Source organism: Eubalaena glacialis, chromosome 10 (genome assembly GCF_028564815.1).
Source record: "Eubalaena glacialis isolate mEubGla1 chromosome 10, mEubGla1.1.hap2.+ XY, whole genome shotgun sequence".
Taxonomy (NCBI): Eukaryota; Metazoa; Chordata; class Mammalia; order Artiodactyla; family Balaenidae; genus Eubalaena; species Eubalaena glacialis.
The window spans coordinates 78,105,971-78,121,053 of NC_083725.1; the positions used below are offsets into that span (position 1 = coordinate 78,105,971).

Genomic DNA, 15,083 nt, shown 5'->3' on the forward strand with positions numbered 1-15,083 from the left:
ACTGTTAGTGGACATTTGGGTTGTTTCTTGCTTGGGGTTACTACAAAAATGCCCCAATGAACATTCTTATACATGTGTCCTGGTGCATACATACCTGAGTTTCTCTTGGCTGTATTCGTAAGAACTTCTGGCTCACAAAGTATGCATAGCTTCAACTCCACTAGCTACTACCAAAATTTTCGAACGTGGTTGTACCAATTTCTACACTCCTATAAGAAAAGGGGATCAACTTCTTAGAAACGAGACAAACTGTATCATTATTATTAATCATACATCTTTGTCTTCCAAAGCAGTATCTTCCTGAGCCAAGTGCTTCCTTATGGTAAATTCTAACCCACTGGCTCTCCTTTTTAGTTTCAGGTGGACTCAGAGTTTCTACCTCAGCATGACTTGTTACCATTAAGTGGATCACTGTTTCTCTTATATGTTACAAATTAGGTTCTTCCTTGGTAAAACTTGAAGGTAACAAACTTTCTTTTATCATAGGTGATATGTATAATTGTTACATTTCAGGGTAGGTCAGCCCCTGCAGATGGTTGATCTTTCTTGTTCTGTATACTACTGAGTTTGGGCCTCTGGAAGGTTAAGAGCATGAAATCTGGAGCTGGACTGCCTGGGTTTGAATCCTCACTCTGTACTTTCTAACAGTATGATCTTGACCAAATAATTTCACCTCTCTGATTCTCAGTTTGCTCACTGATAAAATGAGAATAAATAAAATCACCTACCTCATAGGGTGACTGTAGGGATTAAATGAGGTAATATATGGGAAGTACTTAGAACAGTGCCTGGCATTCTGTTGTTTTGTTATATATCCATTTCTGTTTTGTGGGCAGTAGAGGGGTTCTGAACATGGGCTGAAGTCAGAAGGAATTCAGGACCTGGCTCTGCTCTTTCCTGACTATGGGACCGTAGGCAAGTCATAGTACCTTCCTATACCTCAGTTCTTCACCTGTATAAACTGAGCTAACGATTGCCACCTTGTACAGGTGCCACGAGGATGAACTGAGATGGCAAATGCAAAATGCCAAGGGCTAAGTATTAGCGCAGTACATGGTAGTTGCTGCCATCTTAGCAGGTGGCAGCTACTTTTCCTGCCCTCAGATGCTGGGAGTGAACAGCTCCTGGGTCCTAAACCCTTAGCTCCTCTGCACTGACCAATTGGTGGCTGAGGAGACTGAGAATGTGTGGAGGTTAGGGTGGAGAGACCATGAAAGTTACTCCCATTTACGTGTAGGTCTTTGGCAGTGTACACATAGCTGAATGAGACCCAGTACACTTTCTAGAGGCTCAGATCTGGGGCACCCCAGTATGCTGGTAACTAACAGAATACAAGTACTTTGTCTGGAGAAAGGAATTTTGAGGGTGCTAGGGAGGAAATATCTATGTGAGTAGTCTTGCTGGAAGAAAAGGTTTTTAAGATGAGTCTCAAAAAATACGCATGTAGATGGGAGAAGTTGGAGAAAATACTGGTCATGAAGAGCTTTGAATCCTAGGCCAAGGATTTTTTTCCTGAATTCAGTAAGGATTGGGAGACCTTGTATTGCCAGGTGGCTGTGAGATGGGAGATAGTGTCTGAAAGGCGCCCAGGTGTACTGGGCTAACCAACAGTGATTTAGAAACCCTACTGTCTGGCACTGCCATCGGACTCTATCTGGTGTATTTAGAAGATGATATTTGGAGAGGGATATGCCTAGTACAGTTGTAATGCCAAATTCTGTGTTTCCCTAACAAATTTCCCAAAACCAGCGTTAAGGTGGCTAGTCATTATTGTGACCCTCATCGTATCACCTCATTATTGCATGCAAACTAGATAGATAAAATGCATCAGTACCTGACTGTGGTGGTGGATACCTACACAGGTGAGAAAATTGTGTAGAAGGAAATACAGGCACACACAAATGAGTACAAGACTGGGGAAATGTGAATAAGATGTGGTGGATTGTATCAAACTATAATTGATACAATTATAGTTAAGACATTACCACTGGTGAGAGAAATGGGGGAAATGAACAAAGGTTTTCTCTGTATTGTTATTTTTTACAACTGCATGTGAATATTCAATTCTCTCAACAAAAATTTCAATTAAAAATGCATTAGTAAAATTATGCTTTGTAGAAAATGTGCTGTCTCCAGTCACATTCCTCCTCCCTCAGTTACCCATATTTAGGGGATTCCTGGGGGCACACAAAATAGGCGGCATTATGTATCCTGGGGGCCCCAACTGGAAAGGAGAGCAAAGTGCCCCAAGAAAAGAAGTCAACAGAACAGGAATTGCTTTGCTACATCGATCTAACTGAAACTGTCGGTTACAATTACCCCAAATTTTAGACAGTTCTGCCACAGTGGGTCAGCTTTATCCAGCTGTTTTCTGATTTACCCACGGAGTCTACTACGTCACTTCAGCGTCACTACCTCCAAAGGTAGGGTAAAAGTTATTCTATGTGTACATGAAGTTTATTCCATCCCCCCCCCCAAAAAAAGAGTGACGTGAAATTGCCGGATGTAGCATTTAAAAATTTAGGAAGTTTTTACCTGACCCATTGCTTTTGAAAATTACAACTCGCAGGGATGAGTGAACTCGATTTCTTGAGCGACTCGGAGGAGACCGTGTTAGCAGGGCAGCATTATTAAGAACTCCGCAATTATCCTTTCTTTGCTATGCTAAAGGTTTCCCTTTCCAACAGTAGGGCTGACTTCGACTTGAACGAGAGCCCTGAACTTTTATAAACTGAAAAAGAGGGGAAGACATGGCAGGCTGGGAATCCGGCCCCGGGAAGGCGTCCACCGCGCTTGTGAACACTACGTGAATTTCCAGAAGAGAAACTTCTCTTCCCCACACTTGCAGACTTCCGCCGAGTCCAGGAGCACTCCAAGCGGCTGCCCGAGCTTCCGCGTCCCGGGACAGGGAAACTGAGGCAGGGCAGGAGCGGCGCGCGCATCTCCGGCCTCGGCGCCCGCCCCAAGGAAGGAACCCAGGATTCCAGAGTTCTCCGCGCCGCGTAGGCTCCTCCGAGGCGCCCTCCCCCCCGGTCCGCCCCGCCCAGCTAGGGACAAAGCCCGGAGCCCGCGCCGGGAAGGGGCAGGGCGGCTCCCGCGCGCTCCCCGCTCCCCCGTGGGCGCGAGACTCCGCCCCGCCGCCCCTCCTGAGGGAGCCCGCGCGCGCCCCAACGGCTAGGCGGCCGAGCCGGGCCCGCCCCGAATCCCCATGACGTCACCGGCGGCGGCAGGCCCCGCCCCCGGCCCCGGGCGGCAGGCCGCATGACGTCACCGAGGCCCCACCCCTCCGGAGCGAGTTCGGTCCTGGCGTTCATTTCATTCCTGTCCTCATTCCGAACATTCTTAGCATCGCTCGCGCCGTGCCGCGCCGCCCGAGCCGAGCCGAGCCTCTGCAGCCGCCGCCGCGGCCCCGCCGCCCGCCGCGGGCGCCCACCAAGCACTTTGCAGACTCGCTTCCACCCTGCGGTCCAGTCCGCGCGGCGGGGCCCGGGCTCGGGGCGGCCGCGTCCGGGGACAGGCCATGCAGTGAAGCCCCCCCACCCCGTCCACCTTTGCCCGGAGCCGCGGGCAGCAGCCCAGTACGTCCAGCCGGCCCCGGGGCAGGAGCGGTGCTAGGCGGGGGGGGGGGTGGCCCAGCCCGGGGACCGGGAGCCGGGCTCCGAGCTGAAGGCGGGGGAAGCGGCGCCGAAGTTTGCCTCGGACTCGCCGGGCGCTGCGGCAGCTCCCTTCGCCGAGGTAAGTTGGAGCGCGGGGCTGATGCTGGGTACGGGGGGCGCGCGGGGCGCCGGGGCGCCGGGGGCTGGGGGCCCGCGGCGTCCGGCACGGGCCGCTGTCTCTCTCCGGACTCTGCTTTGTGTGCGGCGGGCGGGCGGGCACGCGGAGGGCCGGGGCCGGGCCCCTGCGCCCGCCTCCCCGCGCCCCTTCAAGGTGAGCGGCCGGGCGCCGCCGCGGGAGTTGCCGGGACGCCAAGTTGGGCCGCGCGCTGCGGAGCCCGCGCGGCAACAGGCGGCCCTGGAGGCGCCAGGCCGGCCGCGCCCCCCGCGCCCCCCTCTCGCGCCCGTCTGCCTGCCCGCGCGCACACGCACACACCCTCGGGCAGTTTCCACGTTTTTCTCGGGGAAGTCAGAAGTTAGGAGCGAGCGCGGGCGGGGAGAGCCGCCGGCGCCTCCAGGGAGCCCGAAACCGGCCCGATCCCCCCACCGCGCCTCCCCAGCCGCCCCAGGCGCCTGGGCCCCCCGAGGCCGGCCTGGGGGCTGCGCCGACTTGTGCTGCTGGCGGGGTTTCGCTCCTTCTTCTCAAAGATGAAAGGAGGCACGGTCGTCTTTGCCGCTTCTCCAGGACTGTTGCTGCCGCCGCCGCTGCTTCATTGCACATTCAAGTGGAAAATTTTCAGGAGTCAGCAGAAACATTGTGTCCAAAAAAGACTGAGTCGCAGTTACCACCAAACCCTGGAGGAGACTCTCCCTGGAAAACTTCCCTTCGGTAGGAAATACTGGGGGATTCGTTTGTTTATTGGAAGAGAAATGATCCCCAGGAGGGGAGAAAATCAGGGTGCATTTCTGCTCTTTGTTCGTAGCAGCAACATTTGTTTTGTTCTAAAGTCCAGAGGCCCGCTTTAAAGAAAGTTCAACTTATATGAGTTTCTTTTTTTTCTTTTTCTTTTAATGTGTTTATTTTTTTTTAAACCGAAGCAACATTTTAAATGAGTTGAAAACAATGGAGGGGCTCACACCTCCCTTCTTTTTCTCCCACGAAAATAAATAAAATCCAGATCATAATTTTCTTTGCTTTTTCATTGTCTTTTTAAAGATTTATTTAAAGTTGAATGTCACTGTATAAAAATATTTATGAAACAATGAAATACCAGCCACCAGCATTTCTCAGGAGGCTTGTTAACTTCTCAGAAGCAAGTGGCTGCCTGTGATTTGCAGAAATGAAAATTGACCTCAGTAAGCACTGGAAACTTAGAGACAGATGATGTTCCAGGAGCGGGTAATGTAAAAAGGCCGTGTTTTAAAAACAGTGCTTTGGAGGAAGCCCAGGTCCTGGCACAGAAAGGTCTGCAAAACCTATCAGATTTCAAAATATTATAGTTTCAAAAATATATGTATTAAAAATGCTACAGATATTGCAAATGAGTAGAACACTGTCAGTTCTGGACAACCACGTGTTTCTTCCTCCCTACCCTTTACCTTGATTGTTTCTGGAAGTTTAGGTGGTCTGATGCTTGGGGTGTGCTGGGTGCCTGCAGGTGGTTACCTGAATAGACAGATCCCTTCAGGAGGAAGTGATCCCGCTGCGTTGTCCGAGCAGGGAGTGGGCTCTGTTCTCTAAAGCTTGCAGTGAATTTTGGCTGGTGTTTTATGCATGGGGGCTTGTCTGCCAGGGTACTGTGGGGTGGTTTGGGGAACAGACCTCAGGCTGTGCCAAGTGCTTCATCCTTTCACTATTGGGTTTGTGCCCTTCTGTAAATAGCAGGATCTTTGAGCCCCAAGTACATCTGAATGCTTGTAAGGGCCAGACTTAGATCCAACTTTGGTAAGAATCTTTCCTTTTTAGATGGAAATAGTAGAATCAATTACAAAGTGACTCAGGAAAGATAAATGGATTAGTTGAACCTTTGTCAACAGTGAAGTTTTGAATTGTTGATTTTTTTTAGGGGAAAGGCTTATTTTTCTAATCTCACTATTCCCATAAATGGCCACAGATATTTTTGTTTAGTATTTCTTTCTATGTGCAATTCTGTGTTGGACTCTCAGGTTTCAGGTTTTAAACAGAGTTTACAATTCTTTTATTTGTTGTTGGTGTAAAAGAATGAGCTGATAAGCTGCATCCATTACTGGTTCTTGCCGATGGTATAAAAATGCCCATGTAGACCATTTTATTTTTACGTTAATGATTAAGTATTATTTGATTTGTAGTTTTAGGAGACTATCAGACTACCTTTCCTTCCTTCCTTCCTTCCTTCTCTCTCTTTCCTTCTTTCTTTCTTTCTTTCTTTCTTTGTTTTCTTTCTCTTTCTCTCTCTCTTTTTACAAGTTTGAAATAAAACCAGTGTGACACTTTGCCTTGACAGTAAGAGTAAAAAACTATTAAAGGAAAGAATTTTTGTGTAGATTCCTCCTCTATGTGATGTTTTATAAAGTAACAAATAGAACTCCATCCAGGAAACATGCCTGAGAGAGATTATTGGAGGATTTTTTTCTTCTTCTTTTCCCAAAACATAAACCAGGACTCACCACGGCATATACTTAATGAAATTTAATTTAAAGAAGGAGGACACGCTAACTTAGTTTGAGCCAGACTGAACTGAATTTCTCACCAAGAGGTGCTTCCTGGCATTGTGGTGCAGTGTGTGCCTAGGCCCCAGCAGCAAATTAATTATATGTAAGGGCTGCTGGTGGTAGGGGGTTGGGGGGCAGCCTGGGGAAAGTCAGCTTCCTCCTTTCTTCTTCTCTGCCCCTCCCCCTCTTTTGCTTTATATAGAAAGAATTCTATATTCACATACTCACTTTGGGAACTGGTACCCCCACTTTTTTTTTGGAGAAAGGACAAGCAAGTCATACGGAAAAAAATGTTTGGGTTTTTTGCTGCTTGAGTTTCAGTCATTTATAAACAATTTTGAATTTTGCTGGCTCTGACCATACAGGACAGCAAGTATAAGAGGGCATTTCTTAATGGGAAAATTTGGTGGAATATACTTGTGTTGATATGGGGATCTAGATTATATTTGTTGTCACATTTTCAGTAGAAAAATGTGTAACGGCGACAGTTCGAGAATGTAGATCCCAAATGTTAGATAGGCCTTTGGAGGAATGAGCTGTGCCGTTAACAATATTTTAAGGTTTCTTGCTTCTGAAATGGATTGACCTGTCTGTCATACATGGCGGTGGGACAAGAGTTTGTGCATCTGTGGGGTTACTCTTCTCTCTAATCTCTTGTGTTATTATGTGTTAATTGTGAGCATAATTATAATGCCTGCAAATGATAATTGCAGTGTCTTATCACTCAAAAGGTTGGTGCAAATAACTGTGTGTATGATCCCATATATGTAAAATGACCGTGCTCACATACAGACAGTAGGTAGATAACACTTTTAAGCTTGTATTTTAGGCATTTTATCTTGTTTCCAATAGAGAGATTGCGAAAGGAGAGAAAAATATTGTGGATTGAAAGCTGTGCTTAGAAGTTGGATCTGTTTAGTGATAAAACTTTTTGGGTTTTTTCCAAAGACTGAAGAATACTGGCCTGAGCAAGTGTCCAGCTTTCTCTGTAGAACTGCAAGGAAATCAGAGCCCACCTTTCTGTTGATAAATGCGGGCATTACAGCTTCCTCTTGCGAGTTCAGAGACTGGAACTGCAGAGTGCTAATGGCCTACTTCTGAACTCGGCAAGAAAAGTATATTGTAAGCTTTGACAGACTCAGGCTGTGCTGCTGGGCTATTGGGGACTGACCGATGACTGGAGTAATCTCTTACAGCTGCGTGGCGCTTTTTCTTATTTTATCTGTAGAAGCTACAGATTACACTGTGGTGTTTAAGTTAGATCCCAAGTCATGTTTGAACAGTATCAGTGATATATTTTATTTTCTTGTTCACGAAGGTGATAAAATCAAGTAATTCAGGTCCATCCTAAGCACTTAATGTTTCAGGGTTGGGCTTTTTGACAAATACTAATTTCAACCCCCTTGTATCGCAATTACTGAATACTGAAATCAGGGAATTTTGGGGCCTTCCCTCTTCTGGGGTAGTTTGTGGAATGCTAGAATATTTGGATCTAAATACTTGGAGTGTTTTGTTTTGGTTTTTTTTGTTTTTAATTTTTATTTATTTTTTGGCTGTGTTGGGTCTTTGTTGCTGCGCGCGGGCTTTCTCTAGTTGCGGTGCGCGGGGCTACTCTCCGTTGCGGTGCGCGGGGCTACTCTCCGTTGCGGTGCGCGGGGCTACTCTCCGTTGCGGTGCGCGGGCTTCTCATTGCAGTGGCTTCTCTTGTTGCGGAGCACGGGCTCCAGGCGCGCGGGCTCAGTAGTTGCAGCACGTGGGCTCAGTAGTTGTGGCTCATTGGCTCTAGAGTGCAGGCTCAGTAGTTTTGGCACACGGGCTTAGTTGCTCCACGGCATGTGGGATCTTCCTGGACCAGGGCTTGAACCCATGTCCCCTGCATTGTCCCGTGGATTCTTAACTACTGTGCCACCAGGGAAGCCCATTTGGAGTGTTTCTGCATGGGTTTTTATAATTTGTTTCAAAGCTGTGGGCAGTTGAGAGTTTTCAATGTGTAAGATTGTCATCATAAGCTTCCTCGACACTCTCCCTTGTTTGAACTCACAGTGGAAATCCAACCATTTCTTCAGATACATTCGGGCTTTGTAGTGGTGCAGCATAAGAGAATTTTGAAATGTGTATTTATTTTAGTCAAAGCAAATGGGTTTTCAGGAGTGTTTCTTACTGGGTGGGTCGCTTTCAGCTCTTAAGTTCTCCTTTTGTCCACTGGCTTTTTGCATGGTTGGGAGGATTCTCTGAAAATACTTTCCATAGTCTGGGAGTCCTGCCTGGCTAACTGTGAAACCACTGGTCTCTCTTCTGATTGGATAAGGGGTGGGGGGAGTTCCTAAGAGGCCGTCTTTTCTACTTTTGTGGCAGGCCCAGGGAGGAAGGCTCTATCCTGGCTGTATTGCCGCTAACCCCCAAGTATTAACTATCCTGATGCAATGCTTCCTGCCCTTTTCACATTAGTTTTTAAGGCTGTGTCCTAGGATTTCATTAATGGTTTTAGTATGAGGAGCAGGGCCCAGCATTGGAAAAGGGGTTTAAAAGAAAAAGCCAGTTTATTGATGAACAAGTTAAGCACCACCATTGTCTCCATTGGGAAATTCTGGTTGCTTTGAGGCATCTGACAGGTTTAGATGTACGTGTAAAGTGACTGAAACATTATTGGCGGGGGTAGATACAACAATGGCGAGTGCTGTTGTTTTTACATATAAACTGAAAAACTGCTGTTAATGGTGGGAAATGTTAATTATGTGAGAACATATTGAACTTATATTCTCTGGCATGAACTTTTAAAAAAAATGCATGAACTGTGCTGCTTTTTTATAAGCACAGCTTTCTAATTATCATAATTCAGTTCAGCTCCGCTCTTGGATGGAGTTCAAGTGCAATCTCAATTTAACTTGAAAGGAGGTTTTTTTTTTTTTTATTTTAACTGAGAATGTTTAAGAAAATTTGAAAAGTTCATCCAAGAATGTTGTCTGCTTAGGTGTGGTTAATTGGGGGGATGAAATGAGTGGCTTTCTGTAATAGTTAATTAGATCTGAATATTAGGAAAGAGGCTTTTTTTTTTTGCTTTGTACTGTATCCAAACCTGCATCTTGTGCTTTTTTTCATAACCAGATGCTATGTGTTGTTGAGTTCTCTTTGAAAACCAGTGTCTTTTCCCTGATAGTAAGCTAAATAGATATTCTGTTACCATCAATGATACAATCTCTGCAAAGATAGGAACCTGTTTTGAGAGAGTAGAAAGAAAGAAATGCAGAGATCTTATGAATTCATTTGCCAAAAATCAGTTAATCTTTTATACCGCCCAAGACTTTAGAACGTGATATCCTTATGTGGTCATACTTAATGGCATTTTGTAAAGGGAGTCATCTTTGACAGCATTCATTCCAGTGTCCTTTACATTTTCTATGACCTTAGTGTCTTTTCAAAAAAAAAGAAAAAGAAAAAGTTAATGAAGCCCAGGTGCCAAATCCTCTGTGGAATCAGTTTTAATTGGAAGAAAGAACATCTTCAGCTGGACCTTCCGACTTTCGTCCAGTCTGACTTCTGCTAAAATGCAGACTTCTGCCCGCGGAAACCAAATGACTTCATTTGCTCTGGCACTTAAGAGTCGAATTCACTTCCCTGGTGGTGAAATAAAAGGAGCCAAGTGTTTTAAATAGCCACTCCCCGAGGCCCGCCTGCCCGAGTGTTTTGAGAAAAGCGCATTGTCTGCTTGCAGCTCTAGCTGGGAGCTGGCCTGGCTCTCCCTCCCCCCCACCAGACAGCTCCGTTTCTGAAGTTGACATCTGGTTTTCTCTCTGTTCACCTGATGTATACCCACACACGTGCGCACATGCGGCGTGCTCGCATGTGTCCTGCAGGTAACACAGGTCTTTGACATTGAATGTGTGTGTGTTTCAAGTCACTCCTGGGATAGGGGGAGGCTCACAGCTAATAGCACAAAATAAAATGTAAACACAGTAGCCGCCCCACATGCCGCTGCTGCTGGGTTTCTGTCCGATGGTGCTTTCTGGGTAGGCGTGCCTATTGTTGTGGCAGCAACAGGCGGCAGAAGTTGGGGCACCATATGGCGGATGTGGGCCTCAGATAAGCTGTCTGGTAATTTAGCTCATCAATAGCATTTTGATATGCTTCATTTTCAGATCACCCATCATCGTGGCTGGGGGTATCTTGGGGGCTGATTCTGAAACCATTGAAACCTCTGTGAGCCTATGCTTCCTTTGGTGGAATCTCTTTCAGCCCTTTCTCCTTCGCTGCCTTTTCATTTCAAAGCTTTTGGGAGACAATGGTGGTTGGTAAGAGTTAGAAAGAGCTACATCAGCTGAGGGAACCTTCAACCCCGTCTTGAAATCTGGAATGCTTAGAAGACCTCATCAGGTATTTCCATTGACAGAAAAACAGAAAACAAGCTATTTAATAGCGTTTCATACTGGCAGAGCCAAGAAATTCCCATAATTCAAAATTTGCTTTTGTTCTAAATACTGGGAGGATAAGACCAATATGGTTCTTATTTTGACAAAATGTTTCTAGTTTTGTTGTGCATTAAAAATACCTCCCTAATTTTCTTCCACCTTTCATCAAGTGCAAAAATGATTAATATCTATGTAACTGAAAATCAGAGGAAGTATTATCTGTGATTCGGAGGCAAAAAGCAGCTTCCTTTATGACTAGGAATTCTTAAAGAGGGAAATGCTTCTAGAACATCTCTACTCAGATGTTCAGTGAAGCTGAAGCAAAACTAAAATCTCTGCCACTGGTGAATCGACCAGGGGACTCCTGCCTTGAGTTGCTGGGGCCATTTCAGGGATTCTGCACATAGTAGGTGGATTAGTGGAAATTTCATGATGTGCATGCCCATGTGCTTATCAGCCATGTGAATCTCATTCAGCAAACATTTGTGTCCCTGATGTGTGCCAGGCACTGGGGAAGCCAGGGTAAGACTGTCTGTCCCTTTCCCCACCCAGCCTCTCTGCACACTCTCAGTCTCCTTTCCTGGCCTCCCACCTTTTGAATTTGGGGTTTCTAATTCTTGCTACACAGATCTGTTTACATGGCTAATGCAGGATGGTTCTGACTCAAACCCAGGGCAGCCTCTTTCCACGCCTGTCCTAGGGAGTCTCTGCCTCACCAGTGATTCCCGCCTGAGCGTGTGCGTCACAGCCTCCATGGAGCTTTCCACAGACTGGGTATCAGCCCTGGAGCCTTAGGAGGGCTGGGATAGGTGCAGTGTTTCTGTATTTCTAAGAGACCCCAGAGTGGTGTCCACCTCTGATTGGGAATTATTACTCTAGGTATTCTAACTTTTATCCTCAGATGGAATCAGGCTAAATTTGCCTCCTAACTCTAAACGGGATTTTTCCTGTATCTGTGAGGTGATGTACCTAGGAGCATATACTGAACCTTTATGGAATTCACTAAGATCTTTTTGGTTGGTTTTAAAGATATGGCTACACAGAAATGCGCAGGAGAAGCAATACAACGAGCAGAACCGCCTTCTCCGTGCTCAGCACACATCTGTTACCCCTCGGGAAGGTAGCAGTTGTTTCCAGATGTGATTATAGAGGTGAGCCTCAGGCTCCCTGGCAAGGGGTTTGAGGACTAATTCTTGCCTGGCTGTTTGCAGAGGTAGTTTTCATTTTTGAGTAGTGGGGATCTTCACAGAGGGTCTCACGTGGTGCACCTTGATATTGCAGAGTGAGGGCATAGGAAGGGTGATCGTGACAGCATCCCAGAGATGAGCATGGTTTTGCTGCTGATAAACCATACTCGGCTTTTTATTCTTTCCTTTCTTCTGTCTTCCTTCCACCTTAGGCACTTTGAAATCTAGGGGCTCCCAGTTTTGCATAGAACTGTTACATTGAAACATTTGCAGGGGTTCCTGTGTGCCAGGGATTTGGTGATCAGCCAAGGGTGGTCAATGAATGGCCATCAGTAAAACACCCCTGCAGAGTTTCCAATTTAGCAAGGGAAACAGGCATGTGAAGAGATTAAAGAGATCATCACAATCCAGTGGGGAAGCTGTGTTTTTCATATTTCATGAGTTCCAAGGCGCAGTTTTTTTCCCCCACATTTGAACATTTCGAAATTAGGATGTATCCTGCAATCATGGCTGGCCAGGTGGTGGTCATGACCCATGTTGTGGTTGCGTACACTCATCACAGCCTGCAGAACAAATGCAGTGGAGAGGAAGAAAATTCCAGAGTCAGTCGCCAAGCGTTCCTAAGAATGTACTTGATGTCGCCAGTGCTCTTATTGACACAGAGGGCAGTACTGTGTGGAAAAGCATGGATGTTGATCTCTCTGAGAAGTTGTTTTAGTGTATCTTACCGACATTTGTTTGCTTATATAGTTTCCTTTTTATATCTGCATGAGATTGCCATATGATAAAGTTTCAATATTTATAAAATACAGTTTCTAAGTGATAAGGCCGTGCTCTGGCAATGTGTTTTGCAACAGTATTTCTTAGAAATAAAATCATACTGCATTTAACAATCACTGGTGTCTTAGAGTTGATGAAATGTTGATGAAACATGTTTGCATCTCTTTCCAAAAGGATCTGGGAGATTATACATCATTGACGAGTTGCTTTGAGGGAGTGGATTGGGAAGGGGAGGGGCTTTCATTTTTACACGTTTGTAGTTTTCAGGAACATACATTTTCTTAGGTAATATCAGAATAAAGGGGAAAAAAAAATCCAGTGGGGTAAGTGCTCATGATATATCCAAAGAGTTGTGTTGCCCAGTGGTGGGGACTAAGGACACCTTTGTAGAGGAAGTGATGTTGGAATTGGGCCTTGAAGGGAAAGTGTTTTTTTTTTACTTTATTTTTTTTGCCAGATGCCGTTTTGGGATTAGAGTGGGACTAAGTTGTTAAATAAACAAACATCTCCCCCACCCCCGAAATACTCTCCAGAGTAATGAACTCAACCCTAAAATACTAATAAAGAAGTTTCATTGCCAGTCGTGAGCCGGTATAGATCTAAAACTTGGCTATGAACAGTTAATGAAAGAAGCAAAAGGGAGGGAGGGGACTGGTTGTGGGGAGCTGGAAGCTTCCTGATTCTGGTTTGGAAAAAGGCAGGATAATAACATAGGTTTAAAAGCACAGGTTTGGAGTCGGACACACCTCAGTGGGACTCTTGGCTCAGCCACACTTGTTCTGTACCCTTGGACAAATTACTTCCTCTCTGAGCCTCGGTGACCCCATCTGTACATTTTAATAGAATGCCTCCTGTGTGCCCGACACATAATACACGCTCAGCAAACAGCAGCTTCATGTGCTGTCTTGTACACCAGGCCTCCCTGGATTTCCTGCCAGGTCAGCCTGGACGTTGACTCTCGAAGAACACCCGAGGCTGAAGCAGTTGCTAAGAAGAGCCAGACTTATGGTCTCAGGCGAATGATTGAAATCCAGGAGAGGTGAGGCATCCTATAAAGTCCTAGACCATTTATCTCTTTGAACCACGCTTCCCTGATTCATAAAGTAGAGGAAATCCATCAGTAAATACGCAATATCTGAGGTCATTCCATGCCAAATGGTAGTACCAGTTAAATGGGAATGCTTCTGAAGATGGGTAGCATGGTGCACCTATGTCCACTCGAAAGGAAATGTCTTCCTTAGGTTCTTGCTTGGAAGCCACTCTTCCAGCTTTGGGATTGGGTTCTGAAAGTTCTTTTCCAAAGTGGTTGTATGGAACTCATCTTTTCATAGAGAAGCTATGCTCAAGGCCCTGGACCTGTTGGTAAAGCCATTATTGAGGAATCCCTGCTGGAGTTCTGAGGGCATCAACTCTGGGTGTGAGAGAACAAGAGGCAGAGAGGTACCTCCCCCTACCTTTGCTGGCTTAATCGCACCTCTTAACCTGTTTAGAAGCAGGCTGCTTAACTTCTCTGTGCCCTTAGTTTCCTCATCTGGAAAATGGGCTGGTGTGTTACCCACTTTGAAGGGCTGTGATAATATGTAGAGAAGGACTAGCTCAGTAGGCTAGAGCTGCAGGTGTGACTGCTGTCAGACTTATCCTGTTCCTCCAAGTACTCCAAGCTCTGGAGTTAAATCTCTGCCCCTCTCATCAGATTCCTTTCTCTGGGCCTTAAATATAATTCACACTCAGTGTGAATGGCAGACCATCTCTCTGCCAGTATATTTGCATATTTTAAGAGAATGTTTGTTAGTCCAAGATGAGTGTCTTAGGTTGGGTTAGTACTGAGGTACTTCCTGGGTAGATGAGCTGAATCCTTTCTGGAAGCTGGTGGGTAGAAACCTGTGTTTTCAAAGCCAGAGGCCCTAAGCTGGTCTTGCCCCACTTGACACCCAGGAACGCTTCAGGGTGTGTCCATGTCCCCGTGTTTTCAGAGCGGGGCCACTCCCAGTGACTGGTTTGAGCAGTTAAGACTGATTTGTGTGAGCCTGGGCTGAGGACCACCTGCATTTTTGCTCATGTCTTCTTAACCAGGGTATATAGAACTGTGTGTTAATCTGGTTTCCTAGTTTAAATTAAAAATTGAGGTTAAAAATTGTTAAGAGAGGGGAGTAGACTAGACTAGTTGGGAAATAAAGGCTTTTAGAGGCAGGCAGACTGATAGTTGAAGAGGGGAGAAAGGTAGATTTAAAAAAAATGGTTTACAACCTGTGAATCTACTAAAAGTCACTGAATTATACTTTTAAAAGGGTATGTGAATTATATCTCATAGAAAAAGATGAAGCACGGTACTCCCAGCACTCCTCACACGGTTGAGTACATTTGTTTTGCTGGTCAAGTGATTTAAGATTGATATTCAGAGCAATGACCTAATAATAAGAGTTTAC

General features: G+C 45.8%; 1 protein-coding gene across 2 annotated transcripts in view; it reads left to right on the forward strand.

Moving 5' to 3' along the window:
• Positions 1 to 3,371: 3,371 nt before the first annotated feature.
• Positions 3,372 to 15,083, forward strand: part of TEAD1 (TEA domain transcription factor 1) — a 264,355-nt gene continuing 252,643 nt past the window's right edge. Inside the window, exons 1-2 of one of the 2 annotated variants that reach the window (XM_061201474.1) lie at positions 3,372 to 3,735; positions 4,339 to 4,482. The gene's annotated coding sequence lies outside the window, so the exon portion shown is untranslated. The remainder of the gene's footprint in view (positions 3,736 to 4,338; positions 4,483 to 15,083) is intronic. The other variant, XM_061201476.1, reaches the window with a different exon arrangement.